At 35.0% G+C, this 23,502-nt stretch overlaps 1 long non-coding RNA gene across 1 annotated transcript; it reads right to left on the reverse strand.

Annotated features, from left to right (window-relative positions):
• Positions 1-7,507: 7,507 nt before the first annotated feature.
• LOC123601029 lies at positions 7,508-21,993 on the reverse strand. Its single transcript, XR_006713938.1, has 2 exons — positions 21,883-21,993; positions 7,508-7,940 (listed from the first exon to the last, which is right to left on the reverse strand). It is a non-coding gene; the product is annotated as an uncharacterized LOC123601029 (long non-coding RNA).
• Between the last annotated feature and the right edge of the window lie 1,509 nt (positions 21,994-23,502).

Consider the following 23,502-nt stretch of genomic DNA (forward strand, 5'->3'; position numbering starts at 1 on the left):
CCAAAAAACAGATAATCCAGTGAAGAAATGGGCAAAAGTCATGAATATACACCTCTCTAAAGAAGATATCCAGATGGCTAACAGACGCATGAAAAAATACTCATCATCACTCATCATCAGGGAAATATAAATCAAAACCACAATGAGATACTACCTCGCACCTGTCAGAATGGCTAACATTAACAACTCAGGGAACAACAGATGTTGGCGAGGATGCAGAGAAAGAGGATCTCTTTCGCAATGCTGATGGGAATGCAAACTGGTGCAGCCACTCTGGAAAACAATATGGAGGTTCCTCAAAATATTAAAAATAGAACTATGTTACGACCTGGCAATTGTACTACTAGTTATTTTTCCAAGGGATACAGATATGCTGTTTTGAAGGGGCACATGCACCCCAATGTTTATAACAGCACTATCAACAATAGCCACAATATGGAAAGAGCCCAAGTATCCATCGATGGACGAATGGATAAAGAAGATGTGTTTTATATACACAATGAAGTATTAGTCGGCAATCAAAAAGAATGAAATCTTGTCATTTGCAATTACGTGGATGAAACTAGAGGGTATTATGGTAAGTGAAATTAGTCAGAGAAAGATAAAAATCATATGACTTCACCCATATGAGGACTTTAAGAGACAAAACAGATGAACATAAGGGAAGGGAAGCAAAAATATAAAAACAGGGAGGAGAACAAAACATAAGAGGTTCTTAAATATGGAGAACAAACAGGGTTGCTGGTGGGGTTGTGGGAGGGTGGATGGGCTAAGTGGGTAAGGGGCATTAGGGAATCTACTCCTGAAATCGTTGCACTATATGCTAATTAACTTGGATATTAATTTAAAAATAAATAAATTATTTAAAAAAGATTATTAATGAATGCATAACTTGCAAGATAGCAAAATAAAAATTATATTAAAAATACTTGTGTATGTATATAAAGCACAGAGAAAAAAGGAGAAAAGGGGAGTAAAATGCAAATAGTAAGAATAAGGATTAAACCTAACATTGTAATTACCTGTTATTATTTAATTGGGCTATATTCATTTAACAGAGTAAGATGGTCAGGTTGGATTATAAAAATCCTAAACTATATATTTATTGCACATATATTATATGTAAACTACATATTACATAATTTATTTTTTATTTTTAAGCTTATTTATTTATTTAGAGAGAGAGAGGGGGGCAGAGAGAGAGAGATTGAGAATCCCAAGCAGACTCCACCCTCTCAGTGCAGTGCCTGACATGGGGGGGGGGGGTCTCTATCCCAGGGACCCAGAGATGATGACCTGAACTGAAATCTGATGCTTAACTGACTGAGCCACCCAGGTGCCTCCATATTGCGTATTTGAAGTATAAGGACATACAAGGATTGGAAGCAAATGGTGATATATATATATATATATATATATATATATATATATGTATACACACACACACACACACACACACACACATGTATATATACGTGTATACGTGTATATATATATACGTGTATATATATATATATATATACACACATATATATACGTGTATATATATATATATATATACATATATATATATATATGTATGTATATATACATACACACACACACACACACACACACCACTAATATTAACCAAAAACTCTATGGCAATATACTACAAGTGGAAATATATGTTAATAGATATTACTAGAAATAAAGCAGGCTGCATTTCATAATATTTCAGGATCTATACAATAGACAGTTAAAAAAAAAGTTCTAAATATTATGTGCCTTTATAACATTTAATCATATAAAAGAAAAATTAACAGAAAAGGGGGGAGTTAGAAAAACTTACAGAGTAGGAGATTTTAACATATATATTTCAATTTTGGATAGCTCAAGCAGATGGAAAGTCAAAGACCTACAGAAAATTTTAAGAGAATTAATACATTTAATTTACTTACAGAAAGTTCTAGAGGTACCTAGGTGGTTCATTCAGTTAAGCATCTGACTTTTTATTTCAGCTCAGGTCATGATCTTGTAGTTTGTAGGTTTAAGTCCTGCATCAGGCTCTGTGCTGACAGCATGGAGCCTGCTTGGGATTCTCCTTCTCCCTCTCTCTCTGTCTCTGCCTCTGCCTCTGCCTCTGCCTCTGTCTCTCTCTCTGCCTCTGCCTCTCTCCCTCTCTCTCACAATTTAGTTAAAAACTTTAAAAATTTTTAAAAAAGAACTACAAACAACTGAGGATATTTTTAAATGGTCTTTGAGTGATTATTAAATTGATGACAAGCCGTGGCATAAAACAATCTCAACAATTTTTTAATGAGTAAAATATATAGATTGTTTTCTGATAGAGTAAAATACAACCCAATACTCCAATAATCAAACATAACAAGAAAATCCTCAAATATTTTGAAATTGAACAATATGTACCTAGATGCTACAGGAGTCAAAGAAAAACTGTAATGGAAATTATATTTTGATCTGAATGAAAATAAAAATATCTAAAAGCTTGTGGGTTTGAACTGAAGACATGTTTAAAGAGAAATCTGTAGCCATATAAAAGAAAGACTGAAAGTGTATTACCTCAAGAAGCTGGGAAAAAAATCACTTTAAACACCTAACCTTTATGAGGAAAGGGAATTAAGAAACCAGTGATACAGAAAACAAACCTATAATAGAGAATGTCAACAAATACAAAAGTTATTTGTTTAAAAAGACTTGTAACCTCTCACCAGGTTGTTCACAGATAAAAAAGTAGAAGAGGATAACAGGAAGAAAATGGTGACTTCACTAGAGATTCCAAAGCCTTTGAAGAGGTTAAGTAGAGTAATACTTTAAAACTTTAATTTGGCAAATATTTAAATTTGGATGAAATTGATGAATGGCTAGAAAAACACAGACTGTCAAAAATGGTCAAGAACGCTCTTAAAAAATGAGAATAAACTGAGGGTTGATGGGGGGGTGGGAGGGAAGGCAGGGTGGGTGATGGGCACTGAGGAGGGCACCTGTTAGGATGAGCACTGGGCATTGTATGGAAACCAATTTGACAATAAATTTCATATTAAAAAATTAAAAAATAAAGGTTAAGAACAATTAGGAGATCTAAATATCTATTATAGCAATTGAATCTATACTTGTAAACTTACCACAAAAGAGATCTCCAAGCCTAGATGGCTTCATAAATAAATTCTTTCAAACTTTTTTTTTTTTAATTTTTTTTTCAACGTTTATTTATTTTTGGGACAGAGAGAGAGACAGAGCATGAACGGGGGAGGGTCAGAGAGAGAGAGGGAGACACAGAATCGGAAACAGGCTCCAGGCTCTGAGCCGTCAGCCCAGAGCCCGACGCGGGGCTCGAACTCACAGACCGCGAGGTCGTGACCTGGCTGAAGTCGGACGCTTAACCGACTGCGCCACCCAGGCGCCCCTCTTTCAAACTTTTAAAGAGTAACATCAGTCTTACAAAAGTATTTTAGAAAATAGAAAAAAGGGGGGCGCCTGGGTGGCTCAGTTGGTTAAGCGTCTGACTTCGGCTCAGGTCACGATCTCTCGGTCCGTGAGTTGGAGCCCCGCGTCGGGCTCTGTGCTGACAGCTCAGAGCCTGGAGCCTGCTTCAGATTCTGTGTCTCCCTCTCTCTCTGACCTTTGCCCGCTCATGCTCTGTCTCTCTCTGTCTCAAAAATAAATAAAACATTAAAAAAAATTTTTTTTAATAAAAAAGAAAATAGAAAAAAGAGAGAACACCTTAAAACTCATTTATTGAAGCTTTCAGGAAACTTATAAAGGTATTACAAGAAAGGAAATTATCTAATGAATTCTAAATTAAGTACTAACAAATCAAATTGAAGGAGTATAGTAAAAAGGATAATACATCCCAGCCACATTGTTTATTCCTGAAATAAAAGGATTTTTTTTAATATTCCCAAACCAATGTAGGGAACAGGATTATGGGAAGATGGCAGAATGGGAAACACTAGGGAACTATCTTCCCACCTAGACAACAATTACACTGGCAGAATATGTTACAACAATTTTGGAAGTCTGTAGTCTGTTGAAGCTTATGACTTATAAAAAGACTTAGAGGCAAATTATGGTTAACAGCTACCAATAGCCTACCACCAGCCACAGGGCAGGCAGCTGTGCACATGTTCTTGGAGCTGCTTGAAAACATAGCTTTTAAAGGAGCAAGGGTGGGCAAAAAGGACTCTGTCCTCCAAATATTGATGATCTGTTTTCTGATCGCTGATTGTTGCTTTTATCACAGCCTTCTTTGTGGACAGAGGTTATCCTAAAGGAAAGAACTTATCAGTGAGTGAAATTGGTGAATAATACAGTAAGTGTATAAGAAACTACCAAACTATTTTGCACCTCATTATAGTATTTTACATAATCCCCAGCAAAGCATGAGTTTTCCTGTTGTACTACATCTTTGCCAATCTTAGCATTATTGTATTTTTATTTTACTGTAAAGTATAATTAATTGTGGCTTTGATTTGTATTTCTTCTATAACTAACGATGATGGATATGCTTATTGAAAATATATTATAAATGTATTTTGTTTTTTGATAAGAGTTCATTTATACTTTTTATAGGATTGTGTTTTTTTCCTCCTGTTAGTGAAATCCTTTCACTATGGATTGGATTTTTCTGTTTCTTTCCATGTCTAATTTTATGTTTACCAGACATTAATTATGACCTGATTTAGAGACACTATACCCATTGTCTTCCTCTGAAAGTTTCTGAGTTTTGTTGTATTAGGCAGTTCAGTAACTTGCTGATTAGCTTACGTTGTGTAATGTTGGTTCCAGCCTTTGTCAGGATAAATTTTCACTATAACAGTCAGGACTCAAACTCCAGACTTGGTCTTTCCTTAGGTCCTCTGAGTTTGCCTTGAAGACTTATTAGGGTGGGCCTAGAGTAGCCCATGCTCCTGATAGCATTCTTATTCCTAAGGGTAAGCCTTTTTTGTGTCTCAGTTTTTCTAAGTGTTAAGGAATTCTTCCATCCTGAGTGGGGCAGGTCTCTCCTCTGTTGAATTTTTAACCCCATAGCAACTATTTTCTGGTAAGCCTTGTGTGGTCTCACTCTGTGCATGTAAACCTAAACTCCAGTGTTGGGGGTTCTGTTCCACAAAAGGTAAAACCACGAAGCAAGCTGGAATGCAAATTAACTTTATATGCCTTTATTCAACAACATCCACCATTATGTCATTCTCATGACTTGAAGATGAAACTAGGTTTCCATGTTTCTCTGTGATAAGTGGTGGGTGCATTTTTCTGAGAATGCACATCAGTTTGTCCATATGTGTAAGAAAATACTGATGCAACTTTTGACAGAAACCAAAAGCCTAATTTACACTTCAGAAATATTGCTCTCTTAGGCAATCATTTTAGGAGTGAGCAGCTACAAAATCTATAGAGTTTGTAAAACTCCTGGCTATAAATATAACTTTATTTTGAAAAATAAGTGATAAAAAGATATTTCTATACCCAGAACTATATTTCTTACACTCTCTGTCAAGCAAGTAATCTTCCAGGTGCTGAGTCAGCAGGAAATTTATTTTAGTAAGTTATATGAAGCACATTAATTTTCACCAAATCCTTAAACCTAATTCAGATATTTATATAAGCTGTATATATGCTGTCCTATCACATGGTAGTGTAAATTTCCTATAATGATATTATGCCTCTGAATTCGCTTTGGTGATCAGTGTAAAAATCTGTTGTATCTTTTTATCATCATGCCTTATGTGAAGTATACTGTCCTCAAGGGATTGCAGGATTTTACAGTATCCAAACTATCATTTTCCTGTTCCCTTTAAATACACAGAATAGCATTTCCTGCAGCCATAAGTAGGCTCAAACTTCCCTGGTGTGTCCCAGAGGATAAGCCAGTTTGGATGAATTAACTGTGAGTTGAGAGAGCACCATGGGTAATGACCAGAAGAGGATATCACAGGCAAGGAAAATGTGCAGTGCCAAGATTAGAAACACTTTCACCTCATGGGCCTTGGCCTGCAAAGGCAACTTGAAGTTCACTCTGGGGACTTGAGATGAGGTTTTGTTTGTTTGCTTCTCTTGAGAAAATTGGTTTCTCAGTTACAAGAAAATGGGTACCAAAAGGATTATAAAATAGGCCGAAGTACTTTGGGAATTCAAAATTGCTTTACCAGAGCAATGTTTGGGGGACTTGAATGTAACTGTTAATCAAACCCCAAATATATGTATATAATCCTATCTCTAGTAAACTTCATATATGAAAATGCTGGTTAAGAGAGGTCTTCTCTTCTATATTCTTAATCATTCTCCTGTGAGGTCTTGACCTACAATCAACAAAATTATGAACATGTTTTATTTTAGGTGAATTCATTTTTCCCAAGAACAGCAAAATTAATATAAAAGCAAGTGAAAATGGTGTATTCATGAAAAATTTTTCCTTCAAGGCTTTAATTCTTTGTCCATCATGCATTCTCATCTGGGCCTACTCTGATCAACCAAAATTTACATTGCACTCCCTAAATCTCCCAGTCTCCTTTATCTACTCTTTTTTCCCTCTGGCATTCACATTTAATCGAAAAACTTATTATATTTGCTTTTTTGTCTTAGAGCGTAAGCTTCGCAAGAAAGAACTTTTGTCCATTAATTATTGAGTTCTCAACAGGTCATTTTCTTTTTTGCACTTCTTTTAAGCACAGGTACTATAGCCTTTTAATCTGGATTATCTTTTCAAGGATTTTTGTATGGCAAACACTCGTGGAAGAAATCACAGTATCTCCCTTGAAAGTGGAGGGGCAAGTTTTTGTGTATAATAAATATAGTCTCTCTCTGCAGGTCATAAGTTGGCCTGGCCATGTTTGCTGGCATCCTATCATAAAATATTGGGCGTTACTAATATTCAGCTTTTCAGGAGTGATGCAAATCCACTGTGTGCAGAGAATCCTCTGAAGTCATTCCCGCTCTGTATGGCTGATGGGGTAAGGGAAACTGGTGCCAACACACATTTCTATTGCCTGCTGTGCTGTGAATAAAACCTTTCTTTATCTTTGGTCCAGGATTTGTTTCTTTTTTTTTAAAAAAATTTTTTTTTCAACGTTTATTTATTTTTGGGACAGAGAGAGACAGAGCATGAACGGGGGAGGGGCAGAGAGAGAGGGAGACACAGAATCGGAAACAGGCTCCAGGCTCTGAGCCATCAGCCCAGAGCCTGACGCGGGGCTCGAACTCCCGGACCTCGAGATCGTGACCTGGCTGAAGTCGGACGCTTAACCGACTGCGCCACCCAGGATTTGTTTCTTAACCTTCTCTATGAAATCATGGCAGGTTAACTGATGAGCTTCCGTGTAGGGAAAAATCTAAGACCCTTTACGGTTGTTGCCACTAATGTAACTCAAATGCCTGAAAGTATATAGGTCATTGAAGGTACTAAATGTATGCTGAATTAATGGATATGTGAATGAATGAAAAAAAATATAGTACTTATGTGGATACATAATAATATTTGTGAAATGATAGATCTTGAAAGCCATCATTTTGGGGGACTAAAAATAAATTTATATGTTCGCATGATTGAAATGTTGCAGAATGGAATAGTATAGAGTTAGGGCTGTTATGTCAAACAAACATGGATTGCATTTGGAGTCCATGCAACTGTGTGAACTTGAGAAAATAAACATTACTCATTCTTTCTCATTTGGAACTTAGAAGCGAAAATACTATAACGTCTACACTACTGTTGAGTTAGATGAGATAATACAGTAAGTAGTCTATTGAAGTTTATGGCTATCCTATTTCCCAGACTACTTTCTGAATCATCCTTATCCTATAAGTAATATGATTGAGAGAGTCCATAAATAACTTATGCAATAAGTCTTCTTCCCTTCTTTTCTGCCAGTTGCCAGTGCACTCTGTGTAACATGCTTCATAAAACTTCTTGAATCTGCAGCTTGGTATCTTTCATCCTTCTGAAAAAAAAAATCAGCCATTATCACATCAGGTATTGCTCTGCTTTATTCTTTTTCTTTCTCTTCCTTTCTCTCCCTCTTCTCCTTCTCTCCCTTTTCCATATACAAGGTCATATTCTAGAACTTCAGTTATATGTATCACAGACTTTTTAAAATCTGTATCCCCAGTATCTCCACTTCCTTTCACATACTTTTTTTTAAACCATTTTGTCTCTCTGTGCTTCATTCCCAATATTTTCTTATGACCCATCTTTCAATGCCTTCCTTATCTAACAACTATTAAACCCCTTAAATTCTTCCTTTTTGTTGTACTTTTTCTGTTCTAGAAATTTCATTTTCAAAAAACACGTTTCCCATCCTCTGACAAAGATTTTGACACTTTTATTTCTATTAACATGTTCAGTTATTTTAAAGTCTCTGTAATAATTCTTTATCTCAAGATCTTAATGATTTTTATTTTCTATTTACTTGGATTTGGTCTCATTTCTTACCCTTATGTGCCTGGTGATTGTTGTTTGAGTAATAAACATTGCATTTTTTTTAACTATACTGGGGGGAGGGAGCCTGGAGGCCAAGTATAATGTAATCTTCCTTCAGGGAAAATTTATATTTGCTTCTGGCAGACAGCTAGAGATACTAGCCATTTGGATCATACAATATTAGAGAATAAGGTAATGTATATTTTTGCCTTCAATCCTTGAGGGTAGTTCTATTTGTGTCTCTTTCTTAATTGTATAATGTATCCATTTGATGCTTCTGTCCAAAGTGCTTGTGATTTCCCATGGTATTGTCTGAATGAATAACCTTCAACTCTAATTTTTGTCCTGTTAGACATAGAAGACAGTTAACATTTCTCCTCTTCTTTGGTTCATAGGTGCTTTCCTGGAGTGCACACATACCTTAGGAACAATATGATACAATATGTCCCAAAAGTAACACATCTACATGTTTATCTCTTTTATCTCAGTGCTATAATTTTTCAGTGCCTTCAAACATATCTATACAATCTCAGCTTTTATAGATGTTTTCAGTAGATGAGTTGCCTTTACTGAAGCCCAATGCACTTCGACTTTTTCCATTTTTAGAACTTTCTCTTTATATGTTATTTAAGCAGAGCAGCAACTAATTAAGATTGGGGATAATTAATTTTTAAAACAAATCATATATACACACACACACACATACATACATACACACACACACACACACACACGTATGTACCTGTGTGTGTATGAATTGCCTGCTACAATACCTGCAATTATATTTAAAATGCATTCCATTTATATTAAAGGGATAAAAGTATAAATAATAAACATTTTGAAAAATTTCTGGAACAATTATATATATTTTTAAAAATTTTTTTTTCAACGTTTATTTATTTATTTTTGGGACAGAGAGAGACAGAGCATGAACGGGGGAGGGGCAGAGAGAGAGGGAGACACAGAATCGGAAACAGGCTCCAGGTTCTGAGCCATCAGCCCAGAGCCCGACGCGGGGCTCGAACTCACGGACCGCGAGATCGTGACCTGGCTGAAGTCGGATGCTTAACCGACTGTGCCACCCAGGCGCCCCTAATTGTATATATTTTTTATATTCACACCTGTAACCAATCTTGAGAACACAGACTGTTGGAAGTAGAAATATGTCTATAAAGTTAAGGAGGAAGGAGAAGACGGATCAATCTCCAGAGCTTTTAGGAATGAACCAAATGGTGCACTGAAGTTAGTCCTAAAATTTTAGGTAACTTGGGTTATCCAGATGAAACAAATATGTGGTGGTTTTACAATAATTTCTTTGTGTAGCAGATCATAGAGGATTAAGTAAAGGGGCTTGGGAGGGAGAGAATCAATCATGTAGTGTGAGTGCTGATGGATGAGGGAACTGCTGAACAAAGGGAGGAAGGAGGATGACAAGCCTGGACCCCTTGTTTGATTAGCCTGGGGCTGGCAGCCTCTTATCTGAATAATTATACTCAGGGGTGATACTCAATGAACTCTGCTTCCACTACATTTGACTGTAGATACAAACTGATAGAACAGTGTAATCAATGAATCTTCATCTCATTTAAAGCCTTACTGTCTCACCAGAGCACTCCCTTTTTGTTCCAGGAACATTTCCCTCCCCCCCCCCATTTTATTTGAGTTAAGAGTACTTAACAATCTATAAATCGTAATTTGCTTTCCAGCCCACTGACCATGACTCTCTGCACTAAATACAAGCAAAACTAAAAATCCAGTTCACTGACTAAATTATTTAACAATGACAGTAGATAGTTTTTATATTGTGAATGATGTTAAAATAGCTGTCTCAATTCTGGACTCACTGAAGAATAGTATCTTTTTCAGTGACCTAAAGGGGAAGTTATATCTTAGATTTCCAATCATGTTTTAAGAGTGTATTCCTTAACAAAAACTTTCTTTTTAAGAACTTGGTCAAATTTAGGTCGAGGATATGTTTTTTCTTATATGTGTGAAAGGTCATTCTCTTTCCTTCAACTGTTTGAGGTCTTAACTATATATTGCTCCCCTCCAGGCATTATTGGGATACAATTGACATATAACATTGTGTAAGTATAAGGTGTCCAACGTGTTGATTTGATACACTTAAAGATCGCAAAATTAGCACACCCGTCGTCTCATATAATTATCATTGTGTGTGTGGTGAGGGCGTTTAAGATCTCACTTAGTAACTTTCAAGTATATACTACGATATTGTTAACTATAGTCACCATGCTGTGCATTAGACCCAGAACTTTTTCATCTTATAATGGGAAGTTTGTAACTTTTGACTAACATCTCCCCATTTCCCCCACACTCGTCCCCTGGCAACCACCATTCTACTCTGTTTCTAGGAGTTCAGCTCTGTTAGAGTCCACATATAAAGAAGATCTTACAGTATTTGTCTTTTTCCCTCTGACTTACTTCATTTAACATAACACCTTCAAGGTCAGTCCTTGTTTGTCACAAATGTCAGGATTTTCTTTTTTACTTGTGGCTGATTATCTCATTTGCTATATCTATATATCTACATCTATATTTTCATCTGTTTATAGGTGGACATTTAGGATGTTTCCATCTCTTTGAGAACCTGATTTCACTTTTATATATACACCCATTTACATTCCGACCAAAAATGCACAAGCGTTCCTATTGTTCTACATTCTTGCCAAAACTTTTTAGCTCTTATTTTTTTTATAATAGCCATTCTAACAGATGAGAGATAATATCACATTGTGGCTTTAATTTGTATTTTCCTGATGATTAGTGATATTCACTATCTTTTAATATAACTGTTAACCATTTGTATGCCTTCTTTTGGAAAAAAAAATATCTATTCAGGTCCTCTGTCCATTATTTAATTACTGATTGTGTTTGGTTTGGTTTGGTATTGAGGTTTAGGACTTGTTTCTACATATTGGAGGTTAACCCCATATCACATAGTTTGCAGATATTTTCTCCCCTTCTCTTGGTTGCCCTTTCAGTTTGTTGATGGTTTCCTTTGCTGTGCAGATACTTTTTAGTTGGATATAGTCTTACATGTTAATTTTTGCTTTTGCTGCTTATGCTTTGGTGTCATATCCAAAAAATCATGGCCAAGTTTAATGTCCAAAAGACTTTTTCTTCTGTTTTCTTTGTTTTATGGTTTCAAGTATTAGGTTTAAGTCTTTAATTAATTTTCATTTAATTTTTATGAGTGTTGTAACCTTTCATTTTTTGTATATGTGTATCTGGTTTTGCCAGCACCATTATTGAAGAGAATTTATTTCCCCATTGAGTACTGTTCACTCCTCTGTCAAACATTACTAGATGGTGTATATACGAGTTCACTTCTGGTCTCTAGATTCAGTTCCTTTGGTATACATGCCTGTTTTTAAAGCTAGTACTGTACTATTTTGATTACTGTAGCTTTGCAACATAGTTTAATATCAAAAAGTGTGATATCTCTGGCTTTGTTTTTCTTTCTCAGCACTTCATTGACTATTGAAGATCTTTTGTGGTTCAATATGAATTTTAAGATTGTGTTTTCTATATCTTTGAAAAAATGACTTTGGAATTTTGACAGGAGTTTTGTTGCACCTGTAGATGGCTGTGGGTATAATCATTTTAATAATAATAATTTTTCAGGATGCCTATATAAGATTTCCATTTATTTGTGTATTCTTCCATTTATTTCAGTAACATTTTAGAGTTTTCAGTGTATAGATCTTTCACTTCCCGGTTGGATTTATTCCAAACCATTTTATTTTTTTTTTTTGATGCTATTGCAAATAGGACTGTTTTCTTATTTCTTTTTCAGATACTCCATTTTTAGTGTATAGAAACAAAACTAATTAGTGTATATTGACCTGCATTCTTCAACTTTACTTAATTTGTTAATTATTTTGGAAGTCTTTATTTTTCTTGACTGATTTCTCTGGCTAGGATTTCCATTACTACATTGAATAAGAATGGTGAGAATGGACATCCTTGATCTGTTCCTAATTTTAGAGAAAAAAAAACTTTTAGTTTTTTAGCTTTTACTATGTTGTTAGTTGAGAGCTTATCATATATGGCCTTTATTATATTCAGATACATTCTTTACCCACTTTATTAAAAGTTTTTTTTATCATGAAAGGATTTATATGCTGTCAAATTATATTCTGCATTTATCAAAATAACTATGATTTTTATCATTCTATTACTTTGATGTATCACATTTACTGATTTGCATATGTTGAACCTTCATCACATCCCAGGGATACATTGCTCTTGATGCTAATATATTATTCTTTTAATATGCTGTTGTATTTGTTTTGCTAATGTCAGAATTTTTCCATCTGTGCTTATCAGTGATATTGGCCTGTAGTTTTCCTGTAGTGTCCCTATCTTGCTTTGGTATCAAGGTAATGCTGGTCTTAAAAATGAGTTCAGGAGTACTCCTCTTTAGTTTTTTTTGGAAGTCTTTAAAAATTGGCATCACTTTTTCCTTTGATAGGATTCACCAGTGAAATCATCTGATCCTGGGCTTTTCTTTGGTGGAAGGCTTTTGATTACTGATTCTGTCTCATTACTTATTATTGGTCTCTTCAGATTTTCTTTTTCTTCATGATTCAGTGTTGGTAAGATATATATTTCTCGCAGTTTATTTCTTGATTAGTTGATACTTAGTTGTTCATATTAGTCTTCTATGATCTTTGATTTCTGTGGCATCAGCTGTAAGGTAGCCTTTCATTTCTGATTTTAGTCTTTTTCTTAGTCTCATTAAAGATTTGTCAATTTTATCTTTTCAAAAAAAAAACAACAAAAGCTGATCGTTTGTCTTTTCTGTTTCATTTATTTCCATTACAGTCATTGTTTTTTCCTTCCTTCTGCTAACATTGGGCTTTTCAATATATATACACACACACATATATAGATACATATACACATATATAGATATATAGATAGATAGATTTGTATATATATGTACAATATACATATATGTATGTATATGCATGTGTATATATGTATGTGTGTATATATACGTATATGTGTGTGTGTGTGTGCGTGTGTGTGTGTGTGTGTATAAAGTTCTTTGAGATATAAAGTTAGTGGTTTACTTAAGATTTTTGTTTTGGGGCACCTGGGTGGCTTAGTTGGTTAAGCCTCCAACTTTGTCTCAGGTCATGATCCTGCGGTTGGCCCGTTGGACTCTGTGCTGACAGCTCAGAGCCTGGAGTCTGCTTCAGATTCTGTGTCTCCCTTTCCATCTTCTTCTCCCCAATATTCATTCATTCATTCATATTCTCTCTCTCTCTCTTTCTCTCTCTCTCAAAAATAATAAACATTTTTTTTGTTTTTTTCTTAATGTAGGCTTTTACTGCTATACACTTTCTCCTTAAAACTGCTTATTCAGCATCCTATAGGTTTTGATGTTTTGTTTCCAGACCCATTTGCTGACAGCTTCCCCTTTGCTTTCCCAAGGGCTGTGCTAAAGTTTAAGTTTGTGGTTCTTACTGGTCCACAGATTCAAGCAGGTTTTCTAAACATGCTCTCACTGTCTGCCAAAGTTCACTCTCGTTGCAGTCAGGAGTCTGCACAAGGAGCCAGCCATGGGGTAGAAAGGTATGTGGATTAGGCATCTCAAGCACTGGATGGAGGCCAGTTTGGGGAATCAATGGGCAGGACACCCTTGTGGCTAGTGTGTGGGTCTCCTGATGGAGTTTACAATACACTTAGTAAAATCTGCATCCCTTTGGTGCATTCCAGGGCACTGCTATTCTCCCCACCATTCACATCCCCACTCCTCAACCTTCACCACCTTCAGGTAACCTACAATTCAGTACTTTGGACGGGGAGAGGAAACTGGCCTCTTTGGCAGCATGCCAAACACGTAGGAAAGCGTAGCACTCAGACCTACATATGCTCACTCCTTCATTCCCTATTGCTCTTGTGCTGTATTTGGGGAGGGTTGATAAAGTTAAAGTCAGACTGTTGCTCTTACTCTCTCAAATGCATCCAATCTCAGATCTTTTTGTTTCAATGGTGTCTTGGAACTTCACCAGATCCTGGACTTCTACAAAGGTTCTCTTGTACATGAGTGATTGTCTAAATCCCTGTTCTCAAGGGGCTTCCAGACTATAGACAGGAGGAGTGGAGCGGGTTCATAGGCCACCTCACAGTCTGCTGCTGGTACCAAGCTCTGTCTATTTTTCGTTGCATGGATGGGCAAGATGCTTTCTGTGTCCCTTGGTGTATGGTGCTGGTTCCCACAGCTCCCACAAAGGCACTTTTGTCCATGGAAGGATGCCAAATTTACTTGTCATTGTTGAGTAGGGGATATGTTGAAAGACATCTTCAGCCATCTTGCTTGACATATTGCTTTTTCATCAATTCTTTTTCATGAATTATGAAACTATGTGATTTTTCTCTAAGAAACTTTTAAAAATTCACAGAATACTTTTAATCAAGAAAAATATTTTAGGTATGCATATTTATATACATACGGTTCAACATCTCAAGTTCAGCATCTAGAGTACCTCACTCTAAGTACACCTTCTGTTTAATTCATACAGTGTAAGTGCACATTTACTGAATTGCTTGAGGAACATTTGCTGAATTGCTTCAGCTAATTAAGCCCAAGGCATAGATTCAATTTCCATATAGGCCAATGCTCAAAAGGAGTGACATCTTCTCTGAATATTTCTTATATCCCTTTTCTTTTTCTCTCTTCTTCTTTTAATGTATAAATCACATCCTTTTTCTTGTTCTTTCCTTCCCTCATCTGCTTCCTCTTTGCCTCCTACATAGATTTCTTAAATTTCCTGTAACATACAAGACATATTTATAATTCCCAAAGTATTCAGATAAATGTGGCAAAAATAATAAAAGATGCACCCTCCTCACTGTGGATTACGTATACAACATATATGTATATATTCTTGAATATAGTACATAGGCATGAAATTTGCACATCCTGCTTTACTTGAATAACTACACATTTGTCTGACATTAAGGGTAGATTATAAGAAAAATGCAAATGTAGGCAGATGTATGTAAAGTCATTTATAATAGATTCAGTATTAAGAAGAAACATGAGGATGTTTCCAAATCTGTTTTTATTGAGTCTTGACTCAGAAATATCAAATATATTTTTGTATTTTGTGAACTTTTATAGAAAAGTCTTGCTAATTTATATACATTAATTTTATATATCCAGTAGCAAAAGGCCTTTATTGACAAATATACAATAAAAGCCCTAGGGAAAGTCTTGAAAAATTTGAGTCTAAGCCACTGTTATTTCAGAGATATTTGAGATGTTTGTTTTAACTATAAATGCAGGAGCTATATACAAGTAGTTACTTATGTAGCTATATAAGTCCATTACACTGACTGCCAATGAAGTACAGCTTCGTGAATCCATTTTTAAGTTTTCGATCCATGAATATGCAGTAAAAAAAAGAGTCTCAAGATACCTTTCTTGGGCTATGTTTTCATTGGACAAATTCAGCATGTTTCAAAAGATATGCATATTTGGCTTACACTGTAGTGTGAACATATTGGTGGATTATAAAATAGACAAGCTTCATGGGCTGTTTCATTTCCAGTCTTAGTGAAATGGAGACAATTTTTAAATAAGCTAATAATAAGCACTTCTATTTTTATCCATCCTGAGTACATGACCTATGTTTCAGTTGATATATACTGCCTCTTCCTGGATTAAATTTTGTTGCAGAAGTAATGAAAAGAGAGAAATAATACTTAGCTGTTGACATTCCAAAATAAAATTTGGAATCATGATTTGAGAAAGTGCATTTCAGTGATCTATTCCAGAGATTTCAAATTATACAGTCTTTTAATACCTATTTAAAGGTACCTATTTTTCCATTTAAGTCTTATACAGAGAGTTTAGAGTCAGGGGAAGGAAAAAATGAGTTGGGAGAAAGAGCATTTGAGCGTAAGAAGTTCTTTCTTTCTGGCCTTGGAGAATTCTGGAAAGAGAGAATTGATCCTGTTTCCTTTGAGGACAGGATTACCTGGTCCCAACCCAGAATACAACCATGTAAACTAGTCTTTAATATATTTCTTCCCTTTCTTTCCTGAAAGTTTGGTGGAAAGGCAGTGGAAGACAGGTATTTCAGGAACAAACCTGAAAATTTCTCTCTCAATTAAGTATGCCTTAGGAACTCTGATATCTCAGCTCCGGAAATTGTTACTTTATGACAGCCTTTGTTTTTTTCACAGCTTCCTAAAATAATCATCAGCTTTCCACCCCAAATTACTCTATAATACACTGAGTAGATCTCTGGAATGATACATGAAAAGATCTGTGATGAAATGAAGAGAAGGGAGGGTTGGAGTTTACTCAAATATGTCAAGAAAATTGCACCTTATATGGAACTCATAGCCAAGGCAAAATAGGAAAATATAATTGAAAAGGAAGAAAGAATAAAGTGTGAAGCCAAAGGCTTAGGTGATACGAATACAAATACACATATCTAGTCCAGCATCACTATAAAAGCAGAGCTCATAAAAACAATCAATATCCCAGAGCCACTAGAATTGAATTATGCCTTAATCAACAGCTCTCCCTTCTCTCATCCAGTTTGATTAAAGCCCTATTATTGTATTGGCTCTTTTGGAATTAAAGATCATATGCCTCATACTTAAAATGCACTGATTTAAAGAAAGCCCAGCTACATGGCTTAACTACTAAACCTACAGCAATCTCCAGATCTTAACCACACTGAGTAGTCCTAGAATTAGTGACAAATAATTACAAAATCTTCCCTTCAAGAGAGCCATTCAAACATGATATAATTTCATAAAATTAATACAACAAAAGTTGTTTAAATATGGCTAATATCTTTAGAATAGTCTGAGTCAGAACTCTGAAGGATTCCTAGGACCCACTAGAGGAGATTGTTAAGACTCTAATGGCTAAAAAATACCCAACAAAATTTCTGGAAATATGGTTTCAGAACTAAGCATTACCTATTCTGAATTCAAAATATATAAAAATAAGTGTAACATAACCACATCACATTGAATTTCATGCACATTTTTTAGTCATGACAACAACATAAATGTGTTTCAATGGAGATTTCTAATTTCTATGGCCTCATCCAAATGCAATGCAAAAATGGAATGTTTGTATTATAATAGATCCCTAAGGATGAACATATGCAAATGTGACCAACACATTCCCTACCCATGTGGAACTCATAGCCTAGTAGACTTGCTTATGACACATAAAAAGGAGATAATGACATAATTAATTCTTTAGTCTATTTTCCCATCTGTGATGGACCCTCACCTCTTTTTACATGTGCTTATTTACACAAGGCTGTCATTTGCATTATGAAGCTGAAAGAATGTCTATCATTGTGGTGCTCGGATGTCATCTGGTTGTTCTTAGCCGCTGTGTATCTTAAGTAAATGAGCCCTCCTGCTTCTCCCTTCATCTACACGCTCCCCTCCCCACTCCCCCACCCCCCACACAGAAGTATAAATGGCAGAAAACAAGAACCTTTAAAGCCCCCTGAACATTTCTTAGGACTTACACGGTTGACTTCCTAGAATTGCGGATATTAACACTAGAGGTCAAATTTATCTCCTTCTAAACATTATGTATACAGTATATCCTTATGGCATAATTTAAAGAAAATATTCATAAACTAGTATGCATTATGGAATATTTTAGAGACAAATATGTAACAAATGATGTTAGTGGGACAAATTCTTATTCTACCACTTGGGGTGTTCAACACCAGTGATTTTTAGTGGTCCTTTATTTTATTTTTCAATCTGTGTCAATTTTGTTAGCTCCTCCATTTCCCTTTTGTCATCATTTGGCTCTTTACCAATTACCTTACTGTGGGTTCTAATAGAACTTACCAATACCATTTGTTTTGGTACTGTGGTTGTGTGTCTGTGCATATGTGTGCAGGTGCACGTGTGGTGGGAGGGAGGTGTATTTGATATTGCAGTTATTTCGTGGTTACAAGATAGATAATGGGTTGTTAGTTTCTTCTGGAATCCGTTTTGTTGAGCTATATTTTGCTAGGAATATGTACATTTTCAAATTTGTTGACATAAATATGTGAATATTTTCTTATTTTTTGAGTTCTATATTTTATAAGGTACACAAAAGTATACATGATGAATTTTTATTTATGTGCATGTCCATATAATTACCACATGATCAAGATAAAAAGCAAATGCTTTTTTTGAAATTAAAAAAAAAGAAAAAGAAAATGTGGTACACCAATGGGTTTTCTTGGGCCCCTTCAGAAGTGAGTGATGCCCATCAAATTTCCATCTTTATAGATTAGTTTTGATGAATTTTGAAATTCATATAAGTGAAATAATATAGATTTTTTTAACCAGGCTTATTTCATTCAACATTATGTCTGGGAGATTATTCATGTGTTGTCTATCCAGTTTTTTTTAATTGTTGTATATAATTCTATTGTGTAAATAACTCTTTTTTTCAAACTATTTCATGATTTCCATGTGGTTGCATAATTGAGCCTTGAATTAGAATTTTTTTTTGTAAGTTGTAAAAATATCAGGTATTTCTACCTATATTTTTGTTGTGGATTTGTAGTTTAATAGTATTGTGATCAGATAAAATAATCTGACCATATCAATCATTTCACATTTGTTGAAATTTGCTTTAAACCAAGGTTATAGTCCATTTTTAAAATGTGCTATTTATACTTTAAGAGAATGTGTAATTTAGAGTTTTGTAGTTATTCTTTAACCATCTATCATCTAATGACTAAATACTATTGATATTGTCTATTTCCCTGTAGATTTGGTCTGCATTTTCTTTTTTACTTGAGACACAATTGACATATCACCTTTTGCAAGTTTAAGGTATATAAATTATTCATATGATACATTTATATATTGCAGTAGGAGTACCACTTTAGTGTTAGCTAACACCTCTATTGAGATCTAGTGTCTTAGGAACTTTAAAGTTTATAATAAAGTATTGACTATAATTTCTATTTTATCTATTAGATTTCCAATACTTCTATATCTAGTTCCAAGTTTGTACTCTTAAAGTGTTTACCAAATTACCCCACCTCCTAGCTCCTCAAAATGAGAAACAGATTTTAAACTCTCCAAATATATTAAGAATTTGACCATGTTTTTATATATGACTTACTGGTTTTTGCTTGATGTATTTATATACTAAGATATTAGATAAACATTTGAATTATTATACCATTTATTGAATTTCAGTTTTTAACTATGAAATGACTTATCCTTAATAACATAATTTGCCTTAAAATTAATTTTTATGATACACCCATATAAGTTCTTTTATGTAGAAAGAACGTAATAGAACAAAATATATTTATTTTTAAGAACTCAGTTAAAAATCTGTGGGTACTGCTTCTATTTATTTATTTTTGAAATGTTAATTGTATTATCAGAACTCAAGAAAGATGTCACCATGAAGTGATAAAGTACAATGATGGAAACATGTTATGGTTAGCAAACTACATCTACCATTTTGATTAAGGCATAAATTAATATAAAAGTAAATAGTCCACTGAGACTTCTATTTAAATACTAGTTTATTGCCAAAAACCAGAGTTAAGGGCCAATGATTAACTGCACCTATACTTAATGAAAAATAATCCTCCTTTTTTTTCATCGTTACCTATACCTCTAAACACATACATCAAATTATGGGTGCTTCCAGAAATCACTACATCCACATTTCATAACATAAATATTTTATCTTTTGAAATGTTACCTATGATACTGAGAACACATTAATTCCTGATTCTGTGATCTCTTAAAATAAAAGAACTAAGATTAACTAGAGATCCCTAGGAAAGTGTAAATTTTTAATGAACAAAAAAGCAGTACAAGTGGTCTGATATATAAGGTAACTGCGAAAGAGTGTGTGGCAAAATTTTAAGAGGAATTGCCTGCATTTATGATCATGAGTAACATCAGTGGCCAAGAGTGTTCACAGAGGCTCACCAAATTTGAATGTGAATCAATTATCTACCAGGCAATAGAGGACTACTGTGTCAATGAAAAACACTACAATTGTGATACTTTGGCACATTTTTCTCCCAGTAATTTCAGTTTTCTTCAGTTGTTGAAAGAAAGATGAACCAAGGCTGACTATCAATAACATAATCCATTATGGCAACCACTTGGCGTATGATTGGACTCCTGAGTATATCTAATGTATCCCATTAATGTACACTAGGCAAAATCTCCCATACTTTTGTCCAACCTTCCTGAAGGTTTCCTGCTAATTAGACTCTGTAGAGGCAGGCTGCATCTTCAGAATCCAGCCTTTAATGTTCCCTTTACCTATTTAGCTAAGAAGTCAGAACCTTCATTTGCATGAGAGTTTTAACTTCAAAACATGTCATTGTCTGCTTTTAGCATTTTCTCTGTAAACCTAAGAAGATAGCAAAGAATACCTTTGAAGCACACTCAGTGTCTGGACCAGAAGAGATACTGAGATACTTGACAGTAGCTTATAGAAGTTATAAATGTCCACAATTGAAAGCAGTTGTTTAATTCAGGGTTTATTTTTATTTCTTAGCAAATACAGGATGCAGACTATGAGGGATGAGGGGTGTTGAATTGATAATGCTCAGAAAAATGCATGTGTCTTCATGTGTTTTCCATCCATGTGGCATGGACTGTGCTGCTGTTTCTTAATTTTATTATTTAATTGAGCTGCATTAGTGATATTGTGTAAGACACCTAAAGATTCTAGTGATTTAACCCAGATGTGAGGGTTCAGCCAACTGAATTTCCTAGTCATATATTTGAAAATTAAATAAAAATGGAATTTGGTTTATATGTGCTTTGATTTAAAATTTTGCTTTCACCATGGATGTCAATTATACAAATACATTATACATTATTCACCTGTTTCTCTCTCTTATTTTTCTTTATCCTGATGTAAACATTACTTGAATTCTTTAAAACTTGATTTAAAAATTGATCTTTATTTTGTAAAAACTATCCATGATGATTTTACACAGAATCTCATGGGAATTTATATTCATTGTTATCAATTTTTATTCATACATAATTTGCACATAAAGGAATGAGTTACTAACAGAAGCAGTCCTGAAAATGGTCAAAAGGAAAAAGGTTGGAAGGGAAATTATTGAAATAAAGACGATACTTTATAAATGTTGATCTATGAAAAATATTTTAATATACTGGTGTTATCAATATTTTGAGTTTACAATGACACTGGGAAGCAAAGATGAAGACAAATTTAGCAACTTTCAGCATCAAAATCTGTTAATTGAGGTGTCTTGGCTACTGCACACAGAACTTACCTGAACTCACTGGTCCTGCTTGAAATCTGTCTCAGATGCAGCATCTCCGTTTTACTGTGGACTGCTGAGAACATCTGATTTTATCACTTGACAAGTATGACAAAATTGAGCTATTCATAGATAGCTCACTTGGTGCCTTCTCACCCTGGCGTCCCATGGCCAAGTGTTCTTTCTTTGCTATGATTTGGTAACACAAGATCTGTTTATGGAAGACTGTAAAACACCCTGCTACAGAGGGCATAGACTTATCTGAAGTCCCAGGATTCTACATTGTGACTACACCACCCTCTAGAACTTTCTGTGAGTTCCATATTGCATCCCTATCTACCACTGACCTTTCTAACATTCTAGGTTCTGTGAATAATATCTCCAGAAGGGCTGATTGCATTGTGGACATACCTACTATAGTGCCTTTCTCCAAGCTCCACTCAAAGCTGGAAGCCTTCTGTGCCAATATTCCTAGGATTGCATTGCCTCCAGAATACAAAGGAAGCTACCATACAACATGTTATTTCTCCCTAATGAGGAATGCAAGATATAGTAATTGGTCTTTACTTTGAAGAGGGTATTGTGACCACTGCACCCATAAAAATTGATGGCCAGTTCATGAATCTTGATAGGATTTCTCTCCCACTCTATAAGTCTTACTAAGTCTTCCATTGTTCTAGCCACCTTGATTTCTCTTTTCAATCTGCACACTGTTGTCAATGTAATAGATAAGTGTGGTTTCTTTGATCCCATACACAGTAGATTGAAAAGATACAGATCTCTTCAGATTATATAATAACAGGGTAGAGGTACAAACATAGCCCTGAGACAAAACTATAAATTAATATTTTCCATTCCGTGTGAATGCAAACCATTTCTGAACATCCTTTTGATTGTAGTAGAAAATAGCATATTGACTAAATTAATAGCCACATACCCTGGGCTGCGGTATCTGCTCTAAAAATTACAGTACACACAACAAAACAGTTGTGATCAGGGCTTCTACTTGGTTAAGTCAGTGATAGTCTATGATCCTTCTCCAGGATCCATCTGGTTTCCAAGAGCCAGGATGGCATGTTAAATGGATTTACTACAGGCTCCAGCAAATATGATTTCTTTAGGTCTTTTAATGGTAGCATTATTCTCTGCCATTCTGGCCTATGTGGATGTCTGTGCATGTTGAGTAAAGACATATAGAGTTTTTCATTTGTCATTCCTTATAATGATAGTTCTTAATCCATAAACCCGACATCTGAAAACATGAAATTAGAGTTACTCCAACCATCAAATGAATGAATTCCAACAATGCACTCAGAGTCTCCGGGAAGAAAGAAAACACACACATACACACTCTGGCATACTGGATAGGTTTGTGGACAAAGTGTACTTACTGTTAACTAAATTTTAACAAGATTCCATTTGAAAATTATCAGTATCTGGTACACTCCAGTTATAATGGGGCCATCATGATCCTTTGGGTCTCCAGCTATGGGTTTCAATTCAGTTCCTATATTCGACAGTTGTCAGAATGTCTTGTCATTCCCCATTTTCTCAGATACAGTCACTTGAGTGATTGGCCATGGGTATCCATGGGGAAAGACTGGGAAATCTTCACAGTGTATATTCCCTTTGGTACTGCAGGGTTTTCTTCCAAGGGACTCAGTACCCTTTTTAATCAGTGGATTCTGGATCTGCATATCAGTTCAGGTCTTACAACTGTGCAAGGGATAATAACCTTTCCCCCTGGAAACAAATGTCTTCCTGCCTCCTTTCTTT

The sequence above is a fragment of the Leopardus geoffroyi genome, chromosome D1 (assembly GCF_018350155.1).
Source record: "Leopardus geoffroyi isolate Oge1 chromosome D1, O.geoffroyi_Oge1_pat1.0, whole genome shotgun sequence".
NCBI lineage: Eukaryota > Metazoa > Chordata > Mammalia > Carnivora > Felidae > Leopardus > Leopardus geoffroyi.